The sequence below is a fragment of the Canis lupus genome, chromosome 12, assembly GCF_011100685.1.
Source record: "Canis lupus familiaris isolate Mischka breed German Shepherd chromosome 12, alternate assembly UU_Cfam_GSD_1.0, whole genome shotgun sequence".
NCBI classification, from domain to species: Eukaryota; Metazoa; Chordata; class Mammalia; order Carnivora; family Canidae; genus Canis; species Canis lupus.
Genome location: NC_049233.1, coordinates 40,002,331 through 40,013,967, shown reverse-complemented (window position 1 = coordinate 40,013,967; position 11,637 = coordinate 40,002,331). Strand labels below are relative to the sequence as shown.

At 36.0% G+C, this 11,637-nt stretch overlaps 1 pseudogene; it reads right to left on the bottom strand.

The window, feature by feature from the left end:
• Window positions 1–554: 554 nt before the first annotated feature.
• On the bottom strand, window positions 555–1,511 carry LOC106559590 (annotated as a pseudogene).
• Window positions 1,512–11,637: the final 10,126 nt, after the last annotated feature.

Genomic DNA, 11,637 nt, shown 5'->3' with positions numbered 1-11,637 from the left:
TGTGGTTAGATACAAGAGATTGTCAATAAGCTTTATGTCCTTTGTTGCTTCCAGAAGGGGTGAACATACTGCTTTGTGCCTCTCTGTATTTGAGAAGCCCACACATGAAGATGACCCATAATGATTGTATATTGATAAAGATCGAAAAACTGGAGAATTTTCTAATATTAAGTTTATAGTTCTCTTTTCTGAAGTAACTTCTATATTCTTTTTTTTTTTTTTAAGACACATTTATTCAGCGTCATGATCAGACTATTACATTTAGCAATCGACAGCATGGGTGCAAAAAAAAAAAAAACTACATTAAAACTCTTTGTTGGAATGCTTTACACTTTCCACAGAACAGAAACTAAAATAACCTGTTATACAATTATTCACAAATACAGTCCTCGAGTTTTTTGCCCATACACATGAGTATTGTCTAAAACATGTCTTCTTTGTAGCAACTAGGCCACTGCCCTGCTTGGCTGAGTTCACAAATCTGTTGTAACCTGTAGCTTCCCTGTCACTTCTCTGGTTCTCCTCTCCTGCTAAGCTTTGTTTCCTGGCAGTAATTAAAACCTTCTGCCACTGCCATAGCTGCTGCTGCTGCTGGAACCACCATAGCCACCTTGGTTTCGTGGTTTGGCAAAGTATTGGCCTCCACCACCATAGGGGCCAGAGCTTCTGCCTCCAAAATTTCCTCCTTTCATGGCTCCAAAATTTGAGGATTGATTGTTGTAATTGCCAAAATCGTTACAGCTTCCGCCACCTCCAAAGTTGCTACCGTCATTACCAAATCCGTTATAGCCATCCCCACTGCCACCATATCCACCACCACCTCAACTGCCACCGAAGCCACCCAGACCACTGAAGTTCCTTCCACGACCAAAGTTGTCATTCCCACCAAAACCACCTCCACAACCACCACCAAAGTTTCCAGAACCACTTTAGCCTCTTTGGCTGGATGAAGCTCTAGCCATCTCTTGCTTCCATAGGGCTTTCCTTACTTCACAGTTGTGGCCAATTCACAGGATGGTATTTTTGAATGACAATCTTGTCTACAGAGTCATGGTCTTCAAAGGTCACAAAAGCAAAACCTCTCTTTTTGCCACTGCCTTGGTCAGTCATGATCTCAATCACTTCAATTTTCCCATACCGTTCAAAATAATCTCTTAGATGATGTTCTTCAGTGTCTTCTTTAATGCCACCAACAAAAATCTTTTTCACAGTTAAGTGGGCACCGGGTCTTTGAGAATCGTCTGGGGAGACAGCCCTCTTTGGTTCCACGACTCTTCCTTCGGCGGCCCAATGTTCGTGGCCGCGTCCACCTCCTCCACAGTGGCGCATGGGACGAACCCAAAGCCTCTGGAGCGCTTGGTGTTGGGGTCTCTCATTACCACACAATCCGTAAGCATCCCCTATTGCTCAAAATGGCTCCTCAGACTCTCATCGGTTGTTTGGAAGCTCAAACATCCGATGAAGAGCTTCAGCAGCTGCTCGGGCTCTTTGGGAGACTCTGACTTAGACATGACCGCGGTGGGAGGGGAGACTTTAACGATGCTTACTCGGTGGCATCCAGGGGGCAGAAAGGAGTAATCTAACGAACGTATCTCAACTTCTATATTCTTTAACATCAGTTCATAAGTACCAGGGGACCATCTGAACATTTGAATGTGGACAATTATGCATATCTGCCAGCAAAGTTGAGAATGGAAACATCACATATATATGTAGAGAATCTTTATATGGATTTGTTATTATCCCAGAGTACTGAGATCTATAATACAATGAATAAGTTATAAGGGGAGAAACACTTTATAGATGACCAATATGATCTTGTTCAATTATTACTTTTTAGTTTAAGGAAACTGCATTTTAGTTCTCCCAAGGTACTTTTCTAGAATTCTAAGGGGCATGATATTTATTCTAAAAACATAAGCAGTAAAAATTTGGGATTTTATTTTTTTAAATTAATTTTCTTGGGATAAAGGGGGGCATAGCTTTTGTTTTATGACTTTATGTATCTCAATCCCAATATTATGTGTTGATCAAAAAATGCAATTAAATGATATAAATTTATAGGCATATTACAAAATGGAAAAATTTTAATGTAACTGGAAAAATTTTTAATAGACTTCATTTTTCTTAGAGTAGTTTTAGTTACACCGTGAAATTGAGCAGTAAGTACAGAATTTCTATTACCCCCTGTCCTCAAACACACAGCCTCCTCCACTATCAGTATCCTGTACCACAGTAGTATATTTGTTAGAATTGATGAACCTATATTGACTCATAGCAGTCACCCAAAGTCCATGGCTTACATCAGGATTTACTCTTGGATGTATAGATTTTGTTCTTGGTCTATGGATTTTGACAAAAGTATAACGTTATAACATGTATCCACCATGTATCTATTATAATATTATACAGAGTAGCTAGCTTCACTGTCCTAAAAATCATCTGTGCTCTATTCATTCTGTCCTCCTTCCCAACCTCTGGCAACCACTGATATTTTTATTGTCTCCATAATTTTGCCTTTTCCAGAATGTTATATAGTTGGAATTATAAATAATGTAGTCTTTCCAGATTGGCTTCTCTCATTTAGTAATGTGCATTTAAGTTTTCTCCATGTCTATTCATGGCTTGATAGCTCAGTTCTTTTTAGCAATAAATAATATTCCATTGTCTTGATGTAGCACAGCTTGTTTTTCCATTCACCTGTTGAAGGACATCTTGGTTGCTTTCCAGTTTGGGCATTAATACATAAAATTACTAAAAACATCCATGTGCAGGTTTTTGTATAGACAAAAATTTTTAACTTTTTTGGATAACTACCAAGGAACATGACTGCTGGGTCATATAGTAAGAGTATGTTTAATTTTTAAAGAAATAACCAAACTGTTTTTTCAAAAAGACTATAATTTTGCATTCCTGCCAGCAATGAATAAGCAGAGTCCTTGTTGCTTGACATCCTTCAGAGCATTTGGTGTTGTCAGTGTTCTGTTTTTTTTATCATTCTAATAGGTATATAGTAGTCAACCTGAACTTCGATACTTGCAAATTGGTAGATCTTAGAACATGTCAATCAGTATTACAATCTGTAATTTAAGATTGTAGGGTATGATTGCTATTATTATTTTAAATTTGAATTATGAAATTTTATGTTTATTTCTTTCTGATCATTTAAACATTACTAGTAATCAATGAAAAATATAATACAGAGTTTACTTTTACTCATATCCATTACATCTTATTACTTCAAGTGTGTAAACGTTTTTTGATCTTTTATTTTCCTAACCATTTAATGTCTCTTTAATATTCCATAGTGTTACAACAAAAATTTATTTTTATTTTAATAATATTATATTAACATTTTCTAGATTTTGTCAAAGAGTAATCAAATATTCTTGGATAAGAGTTTTTTAAAATTTTATTTTTTAAAAGAAACTGCATTATTTCTACGTCTGGTCTTAGACTCCCTGGCTTTTATATTCAGGCCCTTATTTATTTATTTATTTATTTGGCATACCCACTATATACCAATCCTTACCTTCTCAGCCTTAATGAGCAACGTGGTTTCATTCACAGTTCTCCAACAAGCTTCCACAAGGACTATCCTTCAGTATCATTTATAGTGCTTATCTGGGCCTCTTTTCATAGTGAGGGAATCTATCATCTGCTGTCCATTACTTTAGGGTCTTAAAGTGTTTTCCCAAATTCTGAAGCAATTCTCTGACATACAGACAGCTATCTGTAGGATATCAGTGTCTTAGTTAACATAGTAAATAGTAGTTAGTAAACACTGTGCAGCTCTGGAGTTCCTATTCAGCTCTGACCAGTGACTAGCAACCTTTAGCCAGGTTCAGAGTTGATGTAATAAACTGTCATTTTGAGGTGGCAGTGTAGTAGGATTATATGTGTGCCTCCCCAGGAAGTTGTTCTGTCTTTTAATTGTTCAATTAAGAGAATTCTCATAGACCCAAAAACTTCTTTCCTATTTTGGAATACCTTATTTCCTGGGCTGCAGAGACATCATTGTCATGTAGTACAATCTCAGAGAAGGTGAATGATCCTTCATCTCAGCCCTAATACCCTGCCTTTTGTATAAAGTAGACCAAAAAAATAATGAGAACAAAAATATCGAAGCTGAGACAGGATGGAAACTGTAAAAAACACAAAACTAAAGAACAGAACTCCATACATTAGTGGGGGCCCAAGTTTTCCTCTTACTGAGGGAAGATTCTATGATAACATATGGGGAATAGTTTCTAATTCTAGTTTCAGAGAGGAAAAAAGAGAGGAAGAAGACAATTATGTTTTACTGTACAAGTTATCATGTAGAGAAATAAATATAATATGAATGAAATTATTTAAAGAAAGTCTATGATCTTACAGAGCTGTCTTCAGTGTAATCCTTGCTGTTGTGTATAGGGAGAGAGGATCTTAGAAGCTTTCTGACCATTAGAAGTTCTAATGATGATGACAGATGGCTAAAATTGTTTTATTTTTTTTTTAAAGATTTTATTTATTTATTCATGATAGACACAGAGAGAGAGAGGCAGAGACACAGGCAGAGAGAGAAGCAGGCTCCATGCACCGGGAGCCTGACGTGGGATTCGATCCCGGGTCTCCAGGATCGCGCCCTGGGTCAAAGGCAGGCGCTAAACCGCTGTGCCACCCAGGGATCCCCTAAAATTGTTTTAATACCTGAAATCCAGATCTCATTATTCTAATAATCTAATCTACCTTACAAGGTAGAGTATTTCCATTTTACAGAGGAGGAAACTGAGATTCAGAAGGTAAGTAACATGTCCAAGGTCACATACATGCAAGGTCCAGGAGGAGCAGAAATCTGAATCTTACTATACTAGGAATCAAATTTTGCTCAGAGAATATTTAGGGAAAATATTAGGTCCTAAGTGAGTTAACATTTTTAATGTCTTCAACTTTTGTTGACAGTTATACTTCTTTCTGTCTTTTTTGTTTTCTTCTTCTAAGGATGAATGAGTACTGTGGCCAAAGGAGCAGAAGTGATTTTTCTAGACATCTGACTGACTATATAATGTCTTTTGGGATAAATTCAAAAGTATGCTCCTTAAAAAGTTCATAACTAATCTAAATCTCTTATATGCTCCAGAGTGATTCTAGAGTTCTTTTGTGGGGTCAAGATAAGACATTCAAACTCAAAGTTAATGAAAGGTCTTTCTAACTGTACTGTAAATAAATACAGTCATTTCCCAGACGTTAGAAAATAGTATAAATGAGGCCCAGTTATCTTTATTTGAAAAACTCACCAGCTCTGTAACCTAGGGCAAATGAATTAATGACTCTAACCTTCAGTTTTCTGATCTAATAATAGCATGGGGATTGGATAAATTAATCTAAGTAAAAACACTCAGTGTAGTCCCTACCACTGAGTAAGTAAATATTAACTCAGATTATTATATAATTCAAAGATACAACCAAAGTTTCAGAAAACACAAGCAGAGGCATATTCCACAGGAGCATATTTAAAAAGTAGCTTTTAGGGTACACCTGGACTTCAAACAATGACAGGAATACTAAAATAAGATGGGAATATCCAGTTTAAAATGTGTTAGTGTAGGTGCTGGAGCTGATGTGAAAGTGCTTGGTCTTTGGTGCTCTGTATAATATATAGTACTGTTGCAAAATGACAACACTTCAGTGAGAGAACAATGTTCTACAAAATCAAATAAGCTATATGGTGGACTTGGGCATTATGTTACTATTAAAAAGTAAAACTGTCCCATGGTCAGTTGGCATTTTAATCCCACATGTACTCTAGCCCTTCAACATCAAAGTCCAGTTACATTCCCATTATTGTTGATAGAGAATGTTCAGACTCATGGGGTTCCTGCCTTGTCAGTCAGAAAATGCTAAAGGAACAGCATGATCTTAGTACTCTACTCAATATGAGTAAGTCACTGAGACTCGACCATTTCAGCAAACTAATTATGCTTTCAACTTTCTAGTCTTAAAAAGAACAATTTCTCATACAACTGTGAAAAATCTAAGTATCAATTTTTCAAGGTTTGAAACTCAAATTCAGCCAATGCTCTCAACCTTGAGAATATGTGAAATGATGAATGTGGCATTTCCACAGTTTGCCTGCGAAGTAAGTAATATTAGGATACCCCATCTGAAAAGGCCAATGATAATTTGGTGGTTTGGGGAAATGGCACATTGGGTGCTAAATTCCAAGTCCCTGATGGATTCTGATGTGTGGAAATTTCCTCAGGCTTTTGGTACTGTGAAAAATTGGTGATACCTATGCTTCCTTAATTTCCTACTAAGGAAATTTCAGTTTTCCTATGAGAGGGAACCAAGTTAGCAGTAACTTTGGTAACCATTTTATTGGGATCAGAGGAGCCCTTCCTGGGGACACTGGTCCTTAGAAGATAGTTTCTGATGACTTTCCCATACTTACCTTGGTGGGGTCATTACTTCGAGTTTCACCAAAGGAAAAGCCAGTGTAATCAATAGACCTTAATGAAATTCAACTATCATATTTGGGTACTTGGCCTTGGAGGAGGAAGTCTTTCAGGAACAGAAAGAAGCCTAAGTAGGGGCACCCGGGTGGCTCAGTGGTTGAGCGTCTGCCTGTGACTCAGGTCGTGATTCTAGGGTCCTGGGATCAAGTCTTGCATGTCTGCTTCCCCCATCTGCCTGTGTTTCTGCCTCTCTCTTTGTGTCTCCCATGAATAGATAAATACAATCTTGGGGAAAAAAGAAGCCTAAGGAAAAAGTTTGGAGATTTGAAAGAACATTCTGTATTTGGGCAATGACAAATAGGTTTGTCAACAATATTGGGGATGGAGGGAGACCAGAAAAGAGGAAAGAGACTTTTTGATTTCTAGAATAAAAGTGTCTCTCAAGCAGAAGTCACTTCTGACCCAAAGGCCTTCTCAGCTGTGTGCACTTTTGGTATTCTTTTTTTTTTTTTTTGATTTTTTCCTATTAGTTCTTTGCAGTTAGTTACTGAATTACTGTGGTTACCCCTGCCTTTGAGTGACAGCCTTGGCATGGCTGAGCCATGTAAATCATGTCCACACCTGCCTTCTTGTTTCTATATCTTTCTTTTCTTTTTAATTTAAAGATTTATTTTTATTTATTTTGGAGAGGAGGGGCAGAGAGAGAGAGAGTCTTAAGTAGACTCCGTGCTGAGTGGGAAGCCTGACACGGGACTTGATCTCACGACCTTGAGATCATGACCTGAACTGAAATCAAGAGTTGGACACTTAACTGACTGCACTACCCAGGTGCCCCTATATCTTTCCTTTACTCTTTTATCAGAGACTTTCTTGACTGAATCCCATTCTTGTTCCTAAGGTGGTTTGATTTCTTCTGGCTTGGCTTGGCTCCCTTCTGTTTGTTCACTAATTTTTGATTGTTTATGTTTACATTGGATGGAATTTTTATCTCTGGCTTCCAGTGTTGTCTGAACCAGATTCTGTCCCCACTCTACCTGTACCTCCCTCAGTGTTCTAGCCATATTGTTTCAGGCAGAACTAACTCCTCACATAGCTTGCTATTGACTTCAACTCCCTGTATCCTGCCTTGCAATATAATTTCTTCCTTTCCCTTTCCCTCTTTTTCTCTCTTTCAAGATCACTTTGGCTATGTGGGGTCTTATGTGGTTCAATTACAAATCTTAGGGTTGGTTTTTCTATTTCTGTGAAAATGCCTTTGGAATTTTGATAGAATTGCATTGAATTTGTAGATAGTTTTGGGTAATCTGGACACATTAAAAATATTAATACTATAGTCTTGTTAACCTCATGCTCCATGCTAATATGTATGGTTTGGCCCAAAACACTAAATCATCCATCTTCAATGATACCTAGATCCTCTCAAAAGCTCTCCCTCAGCCTCCCAGTTCTAGCCAGTAATGCTCAAAATGTCATTTTTATACTTCCTCCTGAACAGTTGCCTCATTACATTGCAGTAATTTGCAAACACAGCCACTACTGGGTTCTTGAGGCAGGAATCATACACATCTTCTTCATCTTTGGCCATCAGTAATCATTAATTGTTTGAATTATCATAAATGCTGATTTATTTTTATTATCTGGAAGGCTCTTGTATGTCTCCCATGGTCAGTTTTTGGTACTCAGAGAATATGAATCAATATAAACATTAATTTAAGGTACACTTGATAGAGTGATTCTGTTGGGAATCCTAGACACAGTATTCTATTACCCATATATAATTGAAATCTAACATGTTGCTTATTTTAAACTTCTTATTTCTACTCTTCCCTTATTTTTTTGAAAAGTAAAGAGTGAATCTCTATGTAAAATTAAAATATATTCTTGGTTTAGGTTACATGGATGGAATAAGAATTTTCTATCTATACACTATGACCACCTTTAAGTTCTCTAGTAACAAATATGACAAGGATTCTCTAGAACAGTGGGCTCAAACTTTGTTGATTGCATACATATCTGTCAAAAAATAAGCATATATTTCATTTCATATACATTAATTTTTTAATATTTTAATTTGGCTTAATGCTACTTATATAGAATTTACTATGTTCAAGGCACAGAATATAAATTTTAGTTATTTTTCTATAAATTTTAACTAATTTTTTTCATAACAACCCTATGAAATAGGTACTATTATCACCACTTTCCGTAGAAACTGAGGCATGGGGAGATAAAATAAGTTGTCCATATTAGTAGTAAGTAGCAGAATGTAGCAGTCCAGTTCCATGTTCATGCTGTTAATACACTAACCTGCCTTTATAATATATGTAAAATAACTGAAATAAAAAATGCTCACATATTTCATACATTACAAAAAACATATAAATACTTAAAAACAAGGAAAGGTGAACAAAACAATGTTTTAAAATGTCAGGTTAGGGCAGCCCCAGTGGCCCAGCGATTTAGCACCGCCTTCAGCCCAGGGCGTGATTCTGGAGACCCGGGGTGGAGTCCCACCTCAGGCTCCCTGCATGGAGCCTGCTTCTCCCTTTGCCTATGGCTCTGCCTCTCTCTCTGTGTGTGTCTCTCTCATGAATAAATAAATCAAATCTTAAAAAAAATAAATAAAATGTCAGGTTAATTGTAAGGGTTGCATGTTACCAATGACTAGTTATCACAATGAAGAATTAATGTGTGAGAATATCCATAATTGAATGATTGTGGATATGAAAGAATAAATTGTTGTTTTGATAATTTTGAAATTTTGACCAACTCTGTGATCTAATTATATCATCTTTGTTTTTATCTCATAATATGAGCAATGAGGAACTTACACCAGTGATAGAACTTTCCATGCTACCATTTTCTTGTTCACTTACATGTTTGCATCATTAGCATTATCTTCAACATGTGATGTCTTTATCAGAATATCTTAAAGTAATTTGTTCTTTTTTAAAAATATTTTATTTATTTATTTATGAGAATACACACAGAGAGAGACAGAGAGGCAGAGGGAGAAGCAGGCTCCATGCAGGGGCCCGACATGGGACTCGATCCCATGTCTCCGAGATCATACTCTGGGCTGAAGGCGGTGCTAAACCGCTGAGCCACCCGGGCTGCCCTAATTTGTTGTTCTTGTGAAGGTTAGTTTAGATAAAACAATATAATCTGCAAATCCTCCTAATTGGTCTCTTATAAATTGCCATAAGGTATAACCTGCTGAAATCAGAGAATGAGTATTTGAGGACACCACCAGTTTTTCTTCTATTCTGGATTACTTACTCTTTCTTCAGGATGTTTTGCTCACTGTATGAGATGTGGGGTCTCTGATATACTCACTAAACAAAGATGCCAGTGATAATTTGTGTATTAAATAAATATAGACTTACCTTATTTTTTATTTTTTATTTTTAGAAAAAATAGATGAAATTTTAGCATTTGTCTTTACATATTTGCAAAGGATTGTCTTGTGCTTCTCCTGGGGTGTATGCATACCTCCTCTTTCAACGGTTAGAAACCGTTGAAATTCAACTGAAGAAGTCACCTGAGTATAAGGACTCAAATATGAAGTCTCGTGAGCATAAATGTTCAAATATGAATAGGATAAAAATATGAATACTCATACTGCTCAGAGAGGCAAAGGAGAACTTTGTAAATCATGAAATACAATTGAGTTGCAGCAGAAATTTGGCCTACAAATAAAAGTAGGTATTATTAATCTAGAAAAGTGACAAATTTAAGTTGTACTAGCTCTTTCTGTTTAAATATTTCTTAAAAAATTTTTTTGTCAGCCAAATGCTGTTCAGTTATATTTAATCCTTAATTTATATCTTTTAGTTGAGGCCGATAGGCACATTGTGGAGTTAACAAAATGGGACACACCCCATTGCTTCTATCTTTACACTGCTGAGCTGGGATCTGCTACTTGATTCTATGCATTAATGAGCCATGAAATATTATTCTTCTGCTAATTTAACTCAGGGAGGCCACTGGGGACTTGTTTGAACAGTTGAGAGAGGGATGGAGTGCTGGGCTTACAAATTAGCTCACTGAAATACCAAGATTTTTCTTTGGGAAAAAATATTACCCAATAGTCAAGAAAGTTGTGTGTGACAAAAAACTATTTCACAGTTTAGAAAAATAATTTTCAGATAACTATTATATTGTTTAGCCACTATTTAGATACGTAAAGAAGACATCATGTTTTATAAATAAAAAATAAAATAATAAACAAAAATTAAAAAAATTAAAAAATACTAATTTCTTTGTAAATGTCATGGTCTTTATAGTTTTCCCTTTCCAGGCAAACTGAGCCAAGAAATCTTTAACAGTTTGATGCATTTCACTGATCTAAGACTTTATTTTACCTTTTGTAGTTCAGGAAATTTAGTTCTAAGCAATTAATAGCTTGTCATTATCCAAATGTAAACATTTTCATATACGTTTGGATAAATCAGCAATGAAAATATTAAATTTAAATATAAGTAGATCAATAATTTTAAGAAAAACTCTACCTTGAATCTGAAGTGTTATTCTGTCTTCTATAATATAAAGATATTTTGAGAGCTGCTGATCAATGCAGAATGAGGGGCATAATTGAATAAGTGAAATTCACAAATTGTTTTTGTAAAATGTATTCATTTTCTGTTTTCACTAAATTAAATATTTTCATTTCCAAGCAAAAAACAAATGGCAGAAATATTTTTGAACATATTGTTTAAGGCTGTTTCATTTCATCCTCAAATATTTTTCAAAATAATTCATGCTTGTGAAAAATTAAATAACATAATAATGAAAAATTGCTGTTTTCTGACTTTTTCCTTTCAAATACTTCATCCCCTCTCCCAGAGGTAACCATTTTTATTTATTTATTTATTTATTTATTTATTTATTTATTTATTAATTATTTTTTTTCAATTTTTATTTATTTATGATAGTCACAGAGAGAGAGAGAGAGAGAGAGAGGCAGAGAACAGGCCGAGGGAGAAGCAGGCTCCATGCACCGGGAGCCTGATGTGGGATTTGATCCCGGGTCCCCAGGATCGCGCCCTGGGCCAAAGGCAGGCGCCAAACCGCTGCGCCACCCAGGGATCCCCATTTTTATTTCTTTTGGCAGTTTCTTCTAGTATTTTCCTTCATATTATTCTGTTCATTTCCCACTAAGGTGAGGCTTTCTGAATTGGTATCTTACATTCTTTCCCCACAT